A 21,345-nucleotide genomic window follows, 5' to 3' on the forward strand; every position below is an offset into this window, starting at 1 on the left:
CTGTCCGAAAATGTTCAAATTACTTTGTGAAATTGTGAAAGCCCTTTTCTATGGAACTTACAACCTGGAGGATCCACCTCCCCCTGGGCAGTGGTGTACCGCCAATGGCGGCAGACCACGCGACTGCTATGGGGCCCGTGAGCCGGGGGGCCCCATAGCAGTCGCTCCCCTTCTGTACACCCCGCGCCGCTGTTTGTTTGCCGCCACCGCCTGCCGGCACTGTGTTCAGGCATGGCCGCGCACTGTACGGCTGTGTCTTGTAGTAATGATAATGATGGCAGGGGCGACACTGCACCTTTAATTGTGCTTGTGTCTTCCCCGCCGCGGGCGGCGGCGGCAATCAAACAGCAGAGCGGGGGGTGCAGGAGAGACACCCCGATGGAGTGGGGACCCTGTGCTGGCCCGGCCGCGTCACAACTAGGAGACATTGCCCTGTGCGCCGCTGTGTCTCCTAGCTGTGACGTCACGCAGTGCACGCCCTGCACTGCTACTTACCACCGGAGAGGAGCTGGAGGACTGGAGCCGAGCCGGGAGTGTGTGTGTGTGTGTGTTTGAGTGAGTGTGTGAGTGAGTGTGTAGGCAGATATTGTGTGATGTCTGTTTATATGTATTTTTGTGTTTCAAATGTGTTTATGCGTGTATATGTCTGTTTAGGTTTGTGTGTGTGCGTGACTGCGTGCGGCCTCCCGCTGTCTCTGGGGGGGCGCCGTGCGGCCTCCCGCTGTGTATAGATGGCGCCTTGCGGCCTCTTGCTGTGTATAGATGGCACCGTGCGGCCTCCCGCTGTGTATAGATGGCGCCGTGCAGCCTCCGGTTGTGTATAGATGGCTTCGTGCGGCCTCCTGCTGTGTATAGATGGCGCCGTGCGGCCTCCTGCTGTGCATTGATGGCTACGTGCGGCCTCCTGCTGTGTATAGATGGCACCGTGCGGCCTCCCGCTGTGTATAGATGGCTACGAGCGGCCTCCTGCTGTGCATTGATGGCTACGTGCGGCCTCCTGCTGTGCATTGATGGCACCGTGCGGCCTCCTCCTGTGTATAGATGGCTACGTGCGGCCTCCTGCTGTGTATAGATGGCTACGTGCGGCCTCCTGCTGTGTATAGATGGCTACGTGCGGCCTCCTGCTGTGTATAGATGGCACCTTGCGGCCTCCTGCTGTGTATAGATGGCACCGTGCAGCCTCCCGCTGTGTATAGAAGACTACGTGCGGCCTCCCGCTGTGTATTGATGGCACCGTGCGGCCTCCTGCTGTGTATTGATGGCACCGTGCGGCCTCCTGCTGTGTATAGATGGCACCGTGCGGCCTCCTGCTGTGTATAGATGGCTGTGTGTGGCCTCCTGCTGTGTATAGATGGCTACGTGCGGCCTCCTGCTGTGTATAGATTGCTACGTGCGGCCTCCCGCTGTGTATAGATTGCTACGTGCGGCCTCCCGCTGTGTATGGATGGCTACGTGCGGCCTCCCGCTGTGTATAGATAGCACCGTGCGGCCTCCCGCTGTGTATAGATGGCTACGTGCGGCCTCCTGCTGTGTATAGATGGCCACGTGCGGCCTCCTGCTGTGTATAGATGTCACCTTGCGGCTCCTGCTGTGTATAGAAGACTACGTGCGGCCTCCTGCTGTGTATTGATGGCACCGTGCGGCCTCCTGCTGTGTATAGATGGCTACGTACGGCCTCCTGCTGTGTATTGATGGCACCGTGCGGCCTCCTGCTGTGTATAGATGGCTACGTGCGGCCTCCTGCTGTGTATAGATGGCTACGTGCGGCCTCCTGCTGTGTATAGATGGCACCGTGCGGCCTCCTGCTGTGTATAGATGGCACCGTGCGGCCTACTGCTGTGTATAGATGACTACGTGTGCTCAATATTAAGTCATACAATTAATGTAAGGCTATGTGCCCACGATGCAGAAATGCTCTGGATTTTTTTTGAGCGTTTCTGCATCTCCCTGGCAGAAAAAAACGCATGAGAATTTTACATGCTTTTTTTCCTGCCAAAGACATGCGGATGTGAAGCTTTCTTCACATGCATTTCTGCATGCGGGTTGACAAGCGCTTTCCAAGCGATTTTAGCATCACTTGGAAAGTGCTTGACAACTTGGTCACACTATATAAATCCATGCAACCAGCAACCGGCATGGATTTATATAGTGTGACCGTAAAAGAATGGTAAAAAAATAAAAAATAAATATACCTTCTGATGGCCTGCCGACGTCAGCGGTCGCGTGACCCATCACATGACTAAATTACGTCACGGCAGGTTTTCAGACCATCGCGAGCTGCTGGCAAGCCAGGACGCATCGGATAAAGACACCGCGGGCCATCAGAAGGTAAGTATAATATTTAATGTTTATTTTATTCTTTTTTTACAGGTTCTATGGTATCCAGGTCCGGAGGAGAGTCTCCTCTTCTCCAAACCCGGGTACCATCCGCACATTGAAATGCATGGAATGTGCATCTACAGATGCAGTGATGCGGATTCCATGCGTTCCAATGCAATCAATGGTGGCGAAAACGCAGCACTTCCACAAAATAATTGGTAGTGCTGCGGATTTTTCCGCAATGATAATTCGCAGTGGAAATTTCCGCAGCATGTGCACAGCACATGCGGATTATCATTGGGGAACATGGCAGACCTTCTACCAAGCGTTTTTTAAGCGTTTCTGCAGTGGAATTGCCGCTGCGGAAACGCTTAAAAAAATGCATAGTGGGCACACAGCCTAAAAAAAATTATTATAATTAATATTCTGCCAAATTAATTTCACGTGAACTCTCACATGATCTATCTCAGGGGATCATGTGATACATCAGGTGTGTGTGTGTGTGTGTGTGTGGGGGGGGGGGGGGGGGGGAGCACGCCTTCTAAACTGCCCGGGGCCCTTGCTACACTTAATCCACCCCTGTGTGTTGGGCTCACCATACTTTGTCCTGGCAGTTGAGGTGGGGTATAGTAAGCAGGGCTGTGGAGTCGGTAAGCTAAACCTCCGACTCCTCAATTTCCATGACATCGAATCCAACTCCGACTCCCTCATACACGGCTCATGTTTAAGTGATAAATTTACTGTAGCACTGATTCTTCTCAGCTAAAAGTCTAGACTCTTAGATCAGGAATAGGACAGACATTTATAGGACATTTCAGAACTTTCCCAAATTCTTATGAAAAAATATTCCCCACAAACTGTATTGAACTACTGCACCCAATTTATTATATATTTTAGGAGTCGGAGTCGGTCCATTTTATACCAACTCAGACTCCACCAAAATGGGTTCCAACTCCACAGCCCTGACAGTAGGGTCATTATACTGTGCATGTAGAGGCTAATGAGGAATGCACCATGGGGGTATCATACTGTGTTTAGGGGGGGGGGGGGCACTTTTGTTGGCATCACATTTTATGGGGCAATGAAAGAGGGATCTAGGACTTCAGCAGGAGGAAAATTACTATATAAAGGCTGGAAAGTTGTGAGATCTTCTCTTCTGTGACCCTGACAATTATTTACTTTTTTTTTTTTGCGGGGGGGGGGCCCAATTAGAACTTCTGCTATGGGGCCTCATGATTCCTATGTACGCCTCTGCCCCTGGGATTAGAAGACACTGTCCGTTACCTGCCCAAATCTGTAAGCTACAAAGCCAAATGACAGTTTACGTAGAATGTGCTGACAAGTTAGAAAATCGCTTGAAGAAAAATTCTGATGGGCCTGTAAGAGAAAGCGGAGGGTAATGATGCTGTTCCTTCCTAGATCCCTGATATCTTATTGGATGAATCTACCTTCTCTCCCTTCTGTGCTGCTGAATGTGCTCATATGGTCCCTACAAGACCAGGCCCAGTCTTTCTGGCCAAACTTCACTTTTATGATCGACAACATTAAATGTGCAGTGACGGCCAAGTGTGAATTTCTGTACAATAACAACAGAGTTTCCCTTTATCCTGACTTTTAAATTTCTTATCAAACCAACTAACTTCAAACAGGATTGTGATAAACTATACAGAAAACATTACACCTGTGCCATGATATATCTCTAAGCTGTGCGTGGCTCATGGCTGTAATATACATTTATTTACGCCTGCAGAAGATGTGTTGGCTCCAGCCCTGGTTTCATGGATTCACTCCACGTCATAAATTCCATTATGTTTTCGATCCTAAGGAATTCAGATTACTGCACAATCTCTCCTGAAATCGGGGCACTAATACTTTCTCTACTCTTCTGCTCAGGACTCATAGTTGCTCCAATGGTCCACCATAAATGAGTGTGACTCCAGTTTAGTGTTGGATTTCTCCCCTCATACATACGTTGTTGTTGGGGATGTTACATGTTTTTATATTCTTTCTTTTTTTTACAGGTTCATTCTCTATGATAGTTTCATTGTGGTGGGATCGGCCGGCCTCACTTATGTGACTCTGTAACTCCCTGGTAGTCTTTCAAAAAGATCTCCATTACGTCTTCCAAATGCCCAAGATCTAAATTTAAGACACCTCAGCTCTGCACTATTATAAAAAGTTCTCTTTGAACATCTAATATTTCTTCTTGAATCTCATCTGACTGAAAATATTGTCCCTTACGATAGTTTAGATTGCTAAGAGCCACCGAGCCCATACTCTAATTACCCCAGAGAGGTTTCACCACTAGTTACTCATTTTTCTCTCATGAAGACAGTCGAGTTTGATCATTTCAGTAGATGTGTTATTGTCTATAGTCACAGTTTTTGACTTCAGTAATCCTCTGATTTAACCCCTTCCTGCAGCCAGTTTTGTGTTCCTAATCAGGGCCATTTTTCAAATCTGACATGTGTCACTTTATGTGGTGATAACTCTGGAATTCTTCACAAAGGATAATAGGAAACAAATGAACCTTACAAATTATTTTCCAACTTTTCAATCTGACAGTACCCTATATACGGTAGTACACTACTGTCTGGGCACATGGCAGGTTAAGAAGGGAAGGAGCGCCATTTAGCTATTAGGAATGCAGATCTTGCTGGAATAGTTTGCAGACACAATGCATTGGGGGAACTGGTCTTGGTCACCTGGAAGCTCAAAAGATGACTACCACAAACAGGCTTGCCTTATCTACCCCGTTTACATATTTCACAAATTACTTTGCTCATCACCCTTTAACCCCTCTACATGGATCTGGACTAACACAGAGACCCCTAGGCTTGGGCCACGGTGTTACCTGCTGTTCTGTGGAGTGAGAAGGGAAGAAGAATAGTCAGGTAGCCGGGTCAGAACCAGGAGGGCAGAGAACATACAAAATCAGAAGACACAAGAGTAGTCAGTAAACGGGCCGAGGTCACAACAGGAGAAAAATACACAAGCCGGGAGCTGAGCACAGAGGACAGAACCAGAGGAGAACAAGGCTGTATCTGGCAGCTTCCGGCAATATGCTTCCAGCTTTAGTAGGGTGTGGTGCTCTCCAGTTAACTGAAGCAGGGAGCAGATTACTCCAGCTGGACAACACACACACCCATACTGCCAGACTGGATGGTACTACTGGTCCCAGTGACCCTAATCATAGTGGCTGCGAAGAGCCTGCGCCTTTCAGGGCTTCTGGTTCTGACGTCTCTTCCATCACCAGCGCCGCCTGCAGAATGAATAAGGCGTCTGGTGACAGAAGCTGACGTCGCAGGAGCAGATCCCACAGGAGATGGGACATACCATTTGCAGAAGCCCTAATATAACAAAATTGCAGAAAACCAGAGCAGTAGAAATCCCCATAAAGTGACTCCATTTTGGATATTATAACCCTCAGTGAATTAATCTATAGGAGTAGTGACTATTTTGACTCCACAGCCACTTTCCAGAAATTAGCACGCAGTGGATGATGGAGAGTGAAAATTGCAAATATATCATTTTATTACCCAACACATAGTGCCCAGATTGTGCTCCAGGGGACACACACCGTAAATTAAGTGGGTTCTTCTCACTATAGTAATGCCAAATACATGGAGGCTAAATGTGGTTTGGGCACACTGCAAGGCTCAGAAGCGAGGGGGAGATCTGACTTTGGGAGAGTGGATATTGCTGGATTGGTTTATGGAAGCCATGTTGCTTTTCAAGAGCCTTTGAGCCACTAATAATGTGGAAACCTCTGTTTTTCCACTGACCGATGATGGACCTGAGTGGGGACTTGTTATTTGTGAGATGAGTAGAAGTTTTTATTGGTATTATTTTTGCCTACATAACATTGTTTGGTGGCTTTTTATTCCATATTAGGGAGGCAGAATGAAAAAACAGTTGAACACCTCGCTCTACTGGTTTATCCTATGAGGTTTTCTATTAGACAGTCATTGTCCTGGTGAATAAGTGATTTTTTTTTATATAACTTGCCTTTTTTTATGGACAGTTTAAGTAGAAATGTTCAAAAATATAAAATTCAAGGATTTTTATTAAAAAATAATAATTGGTTTTATTCTTGGCAGATGTCTGTACCAGGAGATCAGAGGGACAGCTGATATCTTCAATTTTTAAATCAGATAATTTTCAGATCCAACAGGATACAATTGAAGTGAATGACATTTCTCCAGATTTACCATCATCCCTTCACAGCAAAGATCTGTCATCTGATCCTTTGCAAAAGGTCCTGTCATCTGATTCATTACCGATTATTAAGGAAAATCAAAGTCACAAAATAAGCACTAAAAAACGAACTGCTCCTAATGCAAAGAAGCCATTTTCACGGTCAGAATATAGAAATAGTTTTCCTCCCAAAAAGTCTTTTCTTAAACCTGAAAAAATTCACACAGCAAAGAATAGATTTTCTTGTTCCAAGTGTGGGAAATGTTTTAATCAGAAATCAGATCTTGTTCGTCACCAGCGAACTCACACAGGAGAGAAGCCATTTTCCTGTTCAGAATGTGGGAAATGTTTTGTACAGAAATCATATCTTAATATACATAAGAGAACTCACACAGGGGAGAAGCCTTTTCCGTGTTCAGAATGTGGAAAATGTTTTAACCATAAATCAAATCTTATTATATATCAGAGAACTCACACAGGGGAGAAGCCTTTTCCATGTTCAGAATGTGGAAAATGTTTTAACCAGAAATCTAGTTTTCATAAGCACCAGAGAAACCACACAGAAGAGAAGCCATTTTCCTGTTCAGAATGTGGGAAATGTTTTACAGTGAAATCAGCTCTTATCAACCATCAGAGAACTCACACAGGAGAGAAGCCATTTTCCTGTTCAGAATGTGGGAAATGTTTTACAGAGAAATCAACTCTTATCAAGCATCAGAGAACTCACACAGGAGAGAAGCCATTTTCCTGTTCAGAATGTGGGAAATGTTTTGTACAGAAATCATATCTTAATATACATAAGAGAACTCACACAGGGGAGAAGCCTTTTCCGTGTTCAGAATGTGGAAAATGTTTTAACCATAAATCAAATCTTATTATACATCAGAGAACTCACACAGGGGAGAAGCCTTTTCCATGTTCAGAATGTGGAAAATGTTTTAACCAGAAATCTAGTTTTCATAAGCACCAGAGAAACCACACAGAAGAGAAGCCATTTTCCTGTTCAGAATGTGGGAAATGTTTTACAGTGAAATCAGCTCTTATCAACCATCAGAGAACTCACACAGGAGAGAAGCCATTTTCCTGTTCAGAATGTGGGAAATGTTTTACAGAGAAATCAACTCTTATCAAGCATCAGAGAACTCACACAGGAGAGAAGCCATTTTCCTGTTCAGAATGTGGGAAATGTTTTACAGAGAAAACAAATCTTATCAACCATAAGAGAACTCACACAGGGGAGAAGCCTTTTCCATGTTCAGAATGTGGAAAATGTTTTAACCAGAAATCAAATCTTATTATACATCAGAGAACTCACACAGGGGAGAAGCCTTTTCCATGTTCAGAATGTGGAAAATGTTTTAACCAGAAATCTAGTTTTCTTAAGCACCAGAGAACCCATACAGAGGAGATGCCTTTTTCATGCTCAGATTGTGGAAAATGTTTTGGACACAAATCATATCTTTATAAACATCAGAGAACTCACACAGGAGAGAAGCCATTTTCCTGTTCAGAATGTGGGAAATGTTTTACAGAGAAATCAAGTCTTATCAAACATCAGAGAACTCACACAGGGGAGATGCCATTTTCATGTTCAGAATGTGGGAAATGTTTTAACCAGAAATCGGATCTTTATAAGCACCAGAGAACCCACACAGGGGAGAATGCCGCAACTACACCCAACTAGTCTCTGTAGAGACTAGAAAGGCCCTAGCTGCACAACTAAAAACACCACCGCACACCTAACTACCTAATAAGTCATTGAGGAGTACCTCCTGAGGAACCAGAGGGGAGGCTTCAGCACACTCTCAACAAGGGGAAAGGAAAGTATGAAGTAAAATACGAAAACTCTGAGTGAGAAACAAAAACACATTCATATAGGGCAAAGAAGGCAAGCTAAGGTGAACGAAAAATAAAAGGAACAAGTATAATCTCCCAGAAACCTAACATTGTTAGAATTAAAAGGTACTTGGAGGGAAAGCAAACTGACTGGTAGGATAGTTTCACCTTTGTTGTGAAACTTATAAAATTCACCGGCACCAACTGTAAATGTAAAACCCGTCCATTTATAATGACCATGTACAAGATAAAGATTCCCAACTCACATCAGGACCACAAGATCCCAGGTACTTTCAGCTGCATCACAATGAACTTAATTATATGTACCAAATGTCCAACTGGGAGTCTGTATGTAGTGGAGACAGGGCAAAAACTTAAAACAAGAATAAATTTTCATCGCCACACAATAAAAGAAAAAAAGAATAGATCTACTCGTGGCCAAACGTTTTTACGGCCACAACTGCTTCTTCCTCTCCCATACTGATAGTTCTGCTTCACGTCACTTGTCTTATCTATTGCATTATTCCTGTGCCCTGTTGTGTATAAATATGTGACTCTTCAGATTTTGTATTATACTATGTCTACTGAAAAGATCTGAGTAGTCTCGAAAGCTTACTGACTAATGGCTAACTGAAAAGATTGTATCAACCACTGAGGACTTTCAAATGTTAATGTTTTTCTCCAAACAGCAATTTTAAGATCTCTCCACAGGTGTTCAATGGGATTTAGATCTGGATTCATTGCTAGTCAGAACTGTCCAGCACTTTGTTTCCATCCATTTTCTGGGTCATTGTCATGCTGGAAGACCCATGACCTAGCATGCAAACCCAGCTTTCTGACACTAGGCACTACATTGTGACCCAAAATCCTTTGCTAATCTTCAGATTTCATGATGCCTTGCACACAGTCAAGGTACCTGACCAAAGGCAGCAAAACAACCCAAAAACATTTTTGAAGCTCCACCATATTTGACTGTATGTGTTGTAAATTTATTGATTATGTTGCTCACCTTGGACAGAGGAACATCCGGATCTCTAAAGATGGACTTACAACTTTGAAATTATTGATATTTTTCAACAATTTTGGTTCTCAAGTCCTCAGACAGTTCTCCTTTTTCTGTTTTCTCCATGCTTAGTGTGCCACGCATATGCACACAATGCAAAGATTGAATCAACTTCTCCCTTTTTTATATGGTTTTAGTTGTGATTTTCATATTGCCCACACCTGTTACTTGCCACAGTTGCGTTTGAACAAGCTTCACATGCTTGAAACAAAGTTGTTTACCCACATTTTTGGCAAGGCCAAATCCTCGTTAGTATAGTGGTGAGTATCCTCGCCTGTCACGCAGGAGACCGGGGTTCGATTCCCCGACGGGGAGGTTTCTTATATAGAGACAATTATTTGTCACAACTTGTGCAGGAACCAACTAGAGGAACAACCCTTTTAGACTTAATATTAACTAACAGGCCAGACAGAATAACTACGGTGCAGGTCGGGGGGCACCTGGGAAATAGTGACCGCAACATTATACAATTCCACATGTGCTTCAGTAGGGTGCCCAGCAAGGGAGTCACAAAAACACTGAACTTCAGGAGGGCAAAGTTTGATCAGCTAAGATATGCCCTTCATCTTATAGACTGGGATAGTATCTTCAGTAATGGGAGCACGGATAGAAAATGGTAAATTTTCAAAACAGTCCTACATACTCACTGTAGAAGGTACGTACCTTATGGGAATAAAAGGGCTTGGAATAGGAGGAAGCCAATGTGGCTAAATAAGGAAGTCAAGAGGGCAATGAAAAACAAAAAAAGAGCTTTCGGTAAACTTAAACAAGAAGGCAGCGAGGAAGCGCTAATATCTTATAGGGAAAAAAACAAAATCTGTAAGAAACAAATAAGTAAAGCAAAAGAGGAGACAGAGAGACTAATTGCCAAGGAAAGTAAAACGAATCCCAAACTGTTCTTTAACTATATAAACAGTAAAAGGATTAAAACTGATGGAGTTGGCCCATTGAAAAATAACCTGGGTAAAATCATAGAGGGCGATGAGGGTAAAGTTAACCTACTCAATAGCTTCTCCACTGTTTTCACAAAAGAAAACAATTTATCGGAGGAAATGCAGAGTGATAAAGTAAACCCTCCGCTAAATATCACCCACCTAACCCAGGAGGAAGTTCAGAAACGCCTAAATAATATCAAAATAGACAAGTCACCAGGCCCAGATGGCATACACCCCCGGGTACTAAAAGAATTAAGTAATGTGATAGACAGACCGCTGTATCTTATATTCAAGCACTCTTTATGGACAGGGACTGTCCCACTAGACTGGCGCCAAGCAAATGTGGTACCAATATTCAAAAAGGGGTCTAAAAGTGACCCTGGGAACTATAGACCAGTCAGCTTAATGTCTGTTGTGGGTAAATTGTTTGAAAGATTTCTTAGAGATGCTATTGTAGAATATCTTAATGATAATAACTGTCTAACTCCATATTAACATGGATTCATGAGGGATCGCTCCTGCCAAACAAACCTGATCGCCTTCTACGAGGAGGTGAGCTCACAGCTGGACCGGGGAGAGTCTGTGGATGTTGTATACCTTGACTTCTCCAAAGCGTTTGATACCGTGCCACACAAAAGGTTGGTATATAAAATGAGAATGCTTGGTCTGGGGGATAATGTGTGCAAGTGGGTAAATAGCTGGCTGAGTGATAGAAAGCAGAGGGTGGTTATCAATGGCGTAAGCTCAGGGTGTGTCAGAGTTACTAGCGGGGTGCCTCAAGGGTCTGTCTTGGGCCCTATATTATTTAATATATTTATTAATGATCTAGTGGAAGGGTTGCATAGTAAAATAGCAATATTTGCAGATGATACTAAACTTTGTAAAGTAGTTAATACAGATGAGGATAGGGCACAGCTACAGGAGGATTTAGATAAATTGGGGAGTTGAGCCAAAAAATGGCAAATGGGGTTCAATGCCGATAAATTTAAGGTCATGCACATGGGAAAGAAAAACAGCAGTCACCCATACATATTAAATGGGAAACCGTTGGGGAAATCTGACATGGAGAAGGACCTGGGCGTCTTGGTTAATAGCAAATTAAATTGGAGTGCCCAGTGTCAGGCAGCAGCTGCGAAGGCAAATAGAGTCATGGCATGCATCAGAAGAGTAATAGGGGCATATGATGAGAACATTGTTCTTCCTCTGTATAAAGCGCTGGTAAGCCCGCACTTAGAATATTGTGCACAGTTCTGGGCTCCGGTGCTCAGGAAAGACATATTGGAGCTAGAGAGGGTACAAAGGAGGACGACTAAGGGAATGGAGGGACTAGAATACCCAGAGAGGTTGTCAAAATTAGGCCTATTTACGTTGGAAAAGAGAAGGCTTAGGGGAGACCTCATAAACATCTATAAATACATCAGGGGGCAGTACAGAGATCTCTCCCATGACCTGTTTATACCAAGGATGGTGACAAAGACGAGGGGGCACACTATGCGTCTGGAGGAAAGGAGGTTCCTGCACCAGCATAGAAGGGGATTCTTTACGGTCAGAGCCGTGAGACTCTGGAACTCTCTGGGAGAGAAAGTGGTGATGTCCAACTCACTTAATGAGTTCAAGAGAGGCCTGGATGCCTTTCTTGAGAACAATAAAATTACATCTTCTGCTTAGTGATAGTTAATTAATCCAGGGATTTAATCTGACTGCCAGATTGGTGTCGGGAAGTGAATTTTTCCTCAATTATGTAAATTGGCCTATACCGCATGTTTTTTTTTTGCCTTCCCCTGGATCAACGCTGCAGAATAGCTGCAGTGCACAAGAAATAGGCTGAACTGGATGGACGCTTGTCTTTTTTCGGCCTTATAAACTATGTAACTATGTATGTAAGGTGTCAACAATTTTGTCCGACCTATTTTATGTGGTTTTGTGTGAAATTATGTTCAATTTGCTTTTTTTTTTCTATGTTTTCTTGTGTTGTTCCAATACACGCAAAGGAAATAAACATATATAACAAAATGTGTAATTCAGTGGTTCTTAACCGGGGTTCTATCGAACCCTAGGGGTTCGGTGAGTCGGTCTCAGGGGTTTGGCGGAGCCTCCGTCACGGAAGTCAAGACACACCCGACTCATTAAGTAAATTCGTGATGACACGCCCCGCTTGGCCATCACTTGCTGCAGATGATCACGTTACATTAATTGGCCAATCAGTACTGCTGGGAATTTAGTGTGCTCAGTAGTCACCGTGTGACTGTCATAGTCGTACGTTGTGTGGTTTCTTTCTTAATATTTTAATCCATACTAACTATGTCGAGCAAAAAAAGAAAGTGGTCAGACGAATATGTACAACATGGATTCACATGTATCACGGAACGTGATGGGAGTCAGCATCCTATCTGCATGATTTGCAATGCCAAGTTGAGCAACTCTAGTCTCGCACCGGCAAAACTGAAGGAACACTTCTTGAAGCTGCATGGAGATGGGGAATACAAGAAAACAACGCTTGCTGAATTCAAGGTGAAAAGAGCCAGATTCGATGAAAGGGCCACTCTGCCTTCTCTTGGATTTGTACCCGTGAACAAACCGATCCTCACTGCAGATGGCGAATCTGATACTCGGCACAGCGGCCGAAGGTAAATTATCCCAAATTTCTCTTTCAAATGACACCATCAGTGACAGAATAGAGTGCATGAGTAAAGACATCTTGGCTCAAGTAGTCGCAGATGTAATTTCAAGTCCGGCAAAATTTAGCCTTCAACTCGACAAGACCACAGACGTTTCTAATCTAAGCCAGCTTGCTGTTTTCGTGCGCTATGTGAAAGACAACATGATAAAAGAAGAGTTTTTATTTTGTAAGCCTCTTACAACAACAACTAAGGCAGCCGATGTGAAGAAGCTTGTGGATGACTTCCTCAGAGACAACAATCTTTCATGGTATATGGTTTCTGCAGTTTGTATGGACGGAGCTCCAGTCATGCTGGGAAGAAAGTCTGGTTTTGGTGCGCTAGTAAAAGCCGATGCACCACACATCATTGTTACGCATTGTATTCTGCACAGGCATCCGTTGGCAACAAAAACCTTGCCTCCAAAAATGGCAGAAGTATTAAAAACTGTAGTGAAATGTGTGAACTATGTGCGAAATAGTGCTCTGAGGCACCGCATCTTCAGTGAGCTGTGTAAAGAAATAGGCTCTGAATTTGAGGTACTCCTGTACCTTTTCTAATGTTCGGTGGTTATCCGGGGGACAGGTGCTGAATCGTGTTTTTGCAATGCGTGTGGAATTAGCCCTGTTTTTGCAAGCGCACCAACATTGTCATGCAGATTGCTTCAAAAATCATGAGTTCATTCTCATTTTAGGGTACATGGCTAATATATTTGCAGCTCTAAATCATCTCAATCAGCAGATGCAGGGTGGTGGAGTCAACATCATGGAAGCAGAAGAAAACCTCAAGGCTTTTAAAAAAAAACTACCGTTATGGAAACGACGAACAGAGAACAATAACTTCGCAAACTTTCCCCTTCTGGACGACTGTGTAAGTAAGATCGAAGATGTGTCTGGAATCGGAGACATTTCTGTATCCATGGAACTGAAGCAAACAATTGCCACGCACTTAGATGAGCTTGCAAAGTCTATCAACGGATATTTCCCTACAAGAGAGTCATATCCAGCATGGGTGAGACAGCCGTTCACGTTCGCTGTTGAGACAGCAGATGTCAATTATGAATACCCCGACGAAATCATTGAAATTCAGCAGAGCCAGGTTCATTTTCGACTCTTCAGAACAACAACACTCAACGTTTTGGTGTCGACAGTTGGAAAAGTACCCAATTATTGCTAAGAAAGCCCTGGAATTTTTTATACCATTTGTTACAACATATCTCTGCGAATAATCCTTTTTGAGGATGCTGGACGTAAAAACAAAGAAAAGGAACAGACTTTGCTGTGAAAATGACATGAGAGTAGCACTTGCCAAGGTGAAGCCACGCATATCTGAACTGGTCTCTCAAAAACAACAGCAGAAGTCACACTGATTTGCAGGTATGTAATTTGTTGTGAGTTCATGCACTGTGTTGGTTTTGTTCTTTGATCAAGGTGATGTTCATGCATGGTTCATTTTGTGTACCAGTAAAAAAACATATACCTATGTCTTGAATTTGGAAAAAAATCATATTTGATTTATCACTAAAGAAGGGTTCGGTGAATGTGCATTTGAAACTGGTGGGTTCGGTACCTCAAACAAGGTTAAGAACCACTGTCCTAGGTTGTGTAAGGCGGCGGTGTTCACACCTTGCAGTAACTGAGGCAGTGACCCAAGCAAGTCCAACATAAACCGCTTTTATTTCAGCAACTCACGGGTTAACAGAAAGTCCTCCGGTTCGCAGCCGGGTTAACAAAGTCCATACACAATGTTTGCCGCGGGCAACGGCCATGCCGGCCGCTCAGAGCCTGACAGGTGCAGAGGGTTCCCAGGCAGGGGTTCAGCCACCCTCAATCCTACTTAGGTTTCCTGCTGTGCTCCTAGCAGGTTCCAACATAGAACAACACTAATCCTTAGTGCATGGGTTTTAAAGGACCTGTGGCAAGAGCCACTGGAAAACCTGGGTTGGAGGGAGGAGGCTGCCCTACTGCCTCCTGTGACCTCCTCCCAGAAATGAAGTCCCTGCCAGGTTTTTACTAATCTGCCTTAGCCAGATAGCCTGACTAGGTCCATGCTCACCTTCATTCCTGCATTGCAGCCAAAGGTGTGTCTGTGACTGCAATGCACTCCAATGGTTTTAATAGGTCTCTGTACACATTCTGGGGGAGATATAATGTGTTATGCACATGCCCGGACTGACTGGCGTGTGCGTGATTAGTGATCCCACTGTACCATGAACCGGGGAGTGCCTGGAGGGGCGTAACTAAGTATCAACCTGATCCGACCAATGTCGCACGGTGGCTCAGTCGACTCCGTGCACCAAGGAGGAACCGAGCAGAGGGACCAGGTGCTACTCCAGGTCAGACCCCGGACACGGCTGTTGACCCACACCGGGTGATACAGGAACAGGCAGGTTAGACTGGGTATTGGCAGGCACGACTGGTATGCAGACAGGTGGGTACTGGTAAGCACGACTGGTATGCAGACAGGGGGGGTACTGGCAAGCACGGCTGGAGTGCAGACAGGGAGGCACTAGCAGGTTGGAGCGCAGGCTGGATAGGGTCCAGTACTGACTGGGACTCAGGAACAGAACCGCAAATGTGGTAGACAAGCGGAGCAGAGAGGAACCACTCGAGCAGTGGGCAAGACAGAGCAGAGAGATACCGTCGGACCGGTGAGCAAGCACAGCAGGGCGAAATCGCAGGTGCGGTGGGCAAGGCAAAGCAGAGCGAAACCGCTGGAGCGGTGAGCAAGGCAGAGCAGGGCGAAACCGCTGGAGCAGTGAGCAAGGCAGAGCAGAGAGGAACCGCCAGAGCGGTGAGCAAGGCAGAGCAGGAAGGAACCGCCGGAGCGGTGAGCAAGGCAGAGCAGGAAGGAACTGCCGGAGTGGTGAACAAGGCAGAGTGAGGCGAAACCGCCGGAGCGGTGAGCAAGGCAGAGCAGAGAGGAACCGCCGGAGTGGTGAGCAAGGCAGGGCAAAGAGGAACCGCCAGAGCAGTGAGCAAGGCAGGGCAGAGAGGAACCGCCAGAGCGGTGAGCAAGGCAGGGCAGAGAGGAACCGCCGGAACAGTGAGCAAGGCAGGGCAGAGAGGAACCGCCGGAGCGGTGAGCAAGGCAGAGCAGAAAGGACAGGGCTCTGTTCACACGGAACAGACTGGAAGGGACAAGCAGAACCAGATACACACAAGGTACTTGCAATGAAGTAGCGAGTGAACTCTAAACTCACAAACAGAAGTGCAGAGACAACGAGTTGGAGTTAGGTGCGGGTTCAGATACTGCAGGAAAAGGAAAGGTACGGACATAGAGAAAAAAAGGTTACAGGCTAGGAGACAGTTCAGACAGGAACTGACACTGCAATGAGATACAGGAACAGGTCTGGGAATACAGCCCCCAGAGATGGCGCAACAGACAACAGGCTAGGAGATAGTTCAGACAGGCCTGGGAATACAGCCCCCAGGATGGCGGACAGGCAAGAAACAAAACAGGACCTGGCACTTCAGAGGCAAGGAGCCATCTGAAGGCTAGAGTTGCTCAGGCCCCAGCTTCAGGGTGGAGCTGGTTTAAATATCAAGTGACTGACAGCAATAGGCTGGGGACGCATCAGGGGTGTGTCCACAGCAGCTACAAGAATCAGGAAGTAACCGGGCCGCCACCCTAAGCAGTCAGAACAGAGGCAAGCACATAGTGTGAACAGGAGCAAGATTTGCAAACTGGACTGAAGGGTAAGATTGTGATCTTGCATAGTGGGAGATAGTGCACTATGCAAGCATGCCGCCAGGGATGTTACAGTACCCCCCCCTTTACGCCCTCTCTTCTTCAAGCCTGCAAGGGTCTTCTGCAGAGAATTTGGAGGCCAATCCTCTTCAAGAGGATTACCTCTTCTGTCCACTAGAGGAAACAACTGGTCTCATCATCTTGGTAACTAGGATGCTTCCTCCCATCAAGCCATCCTCAGCAACAGATGAAGTGGGTGAAGTACCAGGAACAGCACACAGGAAAGTCTCTCTCCATTTGTTATCAGATAGCAGCCCGGTGGATTCAGGAGACAACTGGAGGTCCTCTGCCTGGTTGGAGGGGTGCAGAGACTCGGGGGTAACCATCGCCTTGACGTACACTTTGCCAAGCTTACTGGATGAAGTGGGCGGCGTACCAAGTACAGGGTGTAGGAAAGTCTCTCTTCCATTGTTATCAGGTAGCACCCCGGAGGATTCAGGAGACAACTGGAGGTCCTCCGCCTGGTTGGAGGGGTGCAGAGACTTGGAGGTAACCACCGCCTTGATGGACGTGAGGCCACATTTATTAGAGATGGAGGCTCCTTGCTTTGGGACCATCTTCAGGCTGGTTTCAGAGATGACATGTCTGTGAGGCGGGACTGTACCTGAAGCCAGATCATTGGTACAATCGTCGAGACTGTGTGGGGACATTGCCTCCGCTTCTCTTCCTTCGGAGACTTCAGTGCACAGCGAGTCAGCGACTAGCAGATCTGGTGAAAAAGAAAAAGAAACTGCTGATTGTCCTGAAGATATGGGAACTGGACACCCCTTGTTCCTTAGCAGTCCCCCAGGATACACCATGCAAGGTCTCCAGACCTGAGCGGGCACTAGATCTCTCGGCTCTGGACGACTTGCGGGTAAACCAGTCAGCACCTGGAATGAAAGCTTCTTCAAGTATAATGCTCCAATCTGGAGCTTAATTTGTACAGACATATTTTGTCTGTTTCTGCGTAGGGCTCGTCCTTCCGCTGACAATGCCCAAACCGGCTTCTGGAGTTTTCGGACGGGAATCAAACACTGACTCTTCAAGGCTTTATGCCCGAAACTTCCGGTTAATCCGAGGCTTTCACTTGTCACGGAGACAGTCATGGTCATCTGTGGAGAGGAAACACTAACGCCAAGGGCAGCCTCTCCTACAGGCCTAATGTCTTGGGATTCTCCAACCTTCGCTGGACAAAGACAGTCAGGGGGTCCCAAACAACCGCAGCGGGACCGCAATCCGATTTTGTGACTGAGTTCCGGCCTCTGCTTTGCCTGACGAACATGGTCAACCTTCATGGATTCAGTGCAGGTAGCTGCTTCTACAGGCTGGGGAACAGGAGGTCTTTGGGAGGACAGAACCTGGCGTGATGGCTTACCTCTTTGCCTTTTACGCCTGGACTGCCTCTTGAGGTTGGGAAGAGAAGTATTCTGTGGAGCATAGTTATCCTGTGTGGATTCTGGGTGGGCAGCAGTCTCTTCAGGCTGGAGAACTGGTGAGTTACCCACACACATTACCCATCGGGGCTGCTCCGGGATATTGGGAAGGGAAGCTTTAGCAGAGGCTTCAGGATTGGGGTCATTGAAGACCATTAGAAAGGCCACCAGGAAGGCCTGCAGGTCAAAGATGATAGGATCCCATGCTTCACATAGGGGGGTGATCCATTTCAAAGCATCACCCGCTAGGTAGGACATCATAAATGGCACTTTAACCCGATCGGTAGGAAAATAGTGAGGATAGAACTTGAAATGCAGCATGCATTGCTCCACAAAAACACGACTGCGTTTTCGATCCCCATAGTACCGTGGTGGATCTGCAAGAACGAGTGCTGATAGCTCCATTTGGACTGGTGCGTAAATCGCCTGGACCTCAGCTGGCGAAAAAATTTTTTCTTGGTGCACGTATTTGCCAGACAACGATTCAAATGTCTCAGAGAGCGAAGGGCCGTGGGGCTCAATGGGAACCATGGCCTGAGCAAACTGTTATGCACACGCCCGGACTGACTGGCGAGTGTGTGATTAGTGATCCCACTGTACCATGAACCGGGGAGTGCCTGGAGGGGCCTAACTAAGTATCAACCCGATCCGACCAAGATCGCACGGCGGCTCAGTCGACTCCGTGCACCAAGGAGGAACCGAGCAGAGGGACCAGGTGCTACTCCAGGTCAGACCCCGGACACGGCTGTTGACCCACACCGGGTGATACAGGAATAGGCAGGTTAGACTGGCTCACTGACAGGTTGGTATTGGCAGGCACGACTGGTATGCAGACAGGGGGGTACTGACAAGCACGGCTGGAGTGCAGACAGGGAGGCACTAGCAGGTTGGAGCGCAGGCTGGATAGGGTCCAGTACAGACTGGGACTCAGGAACAGAACCGCAGATGCGGTAGACAAGCAGAGCAGAGAGGAACCGCTGGAGCGGTGGGCAAGACAGAGCAGAGAGATACTGTCGGAGGGGTGAGCAAGCAGAGCAGGGCGAAACCACCGGTGCGGTGGGCAAAGCAGAGCGAAACCACCGGAGCGGTGAGCAAGGCAGAGCAGGGCGAAACCGCTGGAGCGGTGAGCAAGGCAGAGCAGAGAGGAACCGCCGAAGCGGTGAGCAAGGCAGAGCAGGAAGGAACAGCCAGAGCGGTGAACAAGGCAGAGCAAGGCAAAACCGCCAGAGCGGTGAGCAAGGCAGAGCAGAGAGGAACCGCCGGAGCGGTGAGCAAGGCAGAGCAGAGAGAAACCGCCGGAGCGGTGAGCAAGGCAGAGCAGAGAGGAACCGCCGGAGCGGTGAGCAAGGCAGAGCAGAGAGGAACCGCCGGAGCGGTGAGCAAGGCAGAACCGAAAGGAACCGCCGGAGCGATGAGCAAGGCAGGGCAGAGAGGAACCGCCGGAGCGGTGAGCAAGGCAGAGCAGAGAGGACAGGGCTCTGTTCACACGGAACAGACTGGAAGGGACAAGCAGATCCAGATACACACAAGGTACTTGCAATGAAGTAGCGAGTGAACTCTAAACTCACAAACAGAAGTGCAGAGACAACGAGTTGGAGTTAGGTGCGGGTTCAGATACTGCAGGAAAAAGAAAGGTACGGACATAGAGGAAAAAAAGGTAACAGGCTAGGAGACAGTTCAGACAGGAACTGACACTGCAACGAGATACAGGAACAGGTCTGGGAATACAGCCCCCAGAGATGGCGGAACAGACAACAAGCTAGGAGATAGTTCAGACAGGCCTGGGAATACAGCCCCCAGGATGGCGGACAGGCAAGAAACAAAACAGGACCTGTCACTTCAGAGGCAAGGAGCCCTCTGATTGTTACAGTTGCTCAGGCCCCCAGCTTCAGGGTGGAGCTGGTTTAAATATCCAGTGACTGACAGCAATAGGCTGGGGATGCATCAGGGGTGTGTCCACAGCATCTACAAGAATCAGGAAGTAACCGGGCCGCCGCCCTAAGCAGTCAGAACAGAGGCAAGCACATAGTGTGAACAGGAGCAAGATTTGCAAACTGGACTGAAGGGTAAGATTGTGATCTTGCATAGTGGGAGATGGTGCACTATGCAAGCATGCCGCCAGGGATGTTACATAACGTCCCTTGTACACAATCCCGGTCACTGCCTCACAGTTGAAAGCTCCTCCATCCATCTGACCATTTTTTCCCCAGCACATCTGCATTCTCCCCATTGAGGTGCAGCATGTCCCTACCGTAGAGCCTGTAGCCGACAGAGAAGTCAGCCCAGTTCTCCATGAACCCAAACCCTTTCTTCCTGACAATTATCTCCTTAAGTTCCCGCTGACTTTCTAGTGACGTAGTGGAATCAGCAGTATTTCTGAAAACACCACCTGTACTTCAGCTTCTCTCCTAATTCCCTGTAATCATTTTTAAAGACCTTTCACCTCCCTCTAATTTTGTTATTGGTGCCAACGTGTACCATGACTGCTGGGTTTTCCCCAGCCCCACCCAATAATCTGTCTATCTGATCGCATGAGGGGCATACAAAATGTGTGTGTTCTTGTCTTAGTTGTCTGCCGCCAAATTGTATATAGGATCTATACGGTCGGAGAAATCACAAATGAACACTGAGTAGTGTCTCAAGTAGGCTTTTTATAGGAAAAATCAGGGACCTTTCCACACATTACCTCATTGCCTTATCTCATAATTATGGCTGACATCTGTCGCTAATGGGTCATTATTTTAATATGTAAACAATTAAGTCAAGCTGACTCTCAATTAAATCAATTAAGTTCGTCTTGCACGTAAGGTTCAAAGAATTATTGATTTACCAGGCAATAGGATGTTGCAACTAAACTGTCACAGGATTTAAAATTTTAATAATTTTATAAGGACCTACAAATTTAGGTGCAAACTTTCTAGATATTATCTTTAAGCGCACATTTTTTGAGGACAACCACACAAAATCCCCCATCCTAAAGACAGGAGCCTTCCTAGGTCTGCAGTTAGCAACTCTTTTGGCCCAGTCACTATCTACCAAAAGATACCTTTCGACCTCCCTCCAGGCCTTAAAGAGGTTGTCCACTACTATTAACAATGACCCCATGGATTTAAATTGTGCCAAGTCTTTTTGTAAATACCTTGCTTGTTCTTTATTGCCTGTGAGCGGCGCTA

General features: G+C 46.5%; 1 non-coding gene and 1 pseudogene across 1 annotated transcript; both read left to right on the plus strand.

Annotated features, from left to right (window-relative positions):
- Positions 1–12,363, plus strand: part of LOC141213637 (uncharacterized) — an 81,967-nt pseudogene extending 69,604 nt beyond the window's left edge.
- Positions 9,659–9,730, plus strand: TRNAD-GUC (transfer RNA aspartic acid (anticodon GUC)). The gene has a single exon. It is a non-coding gene; the product is annotated as a tRNA-Asp (tRNA).
- Positions 12,364–21,345: the final 8,982 nt, after the last annotated feature.

Source organism: Phyllobates terribilis, unplaced genomic scaffold (assembly GCF_046119375.1).
Source record: "Phyllobates terribilis strain yellow unplaced genomic scaffold, ASM4611937v1 Scaffold_200__1_contigs__length_3551848, whole genome shotgun sequence".
NCBI lineage: Eukaryota > Metazoa > Chordata > Amphibia > Anura > Dendrobatidae > Phyllobates > Phyllobates terribilis.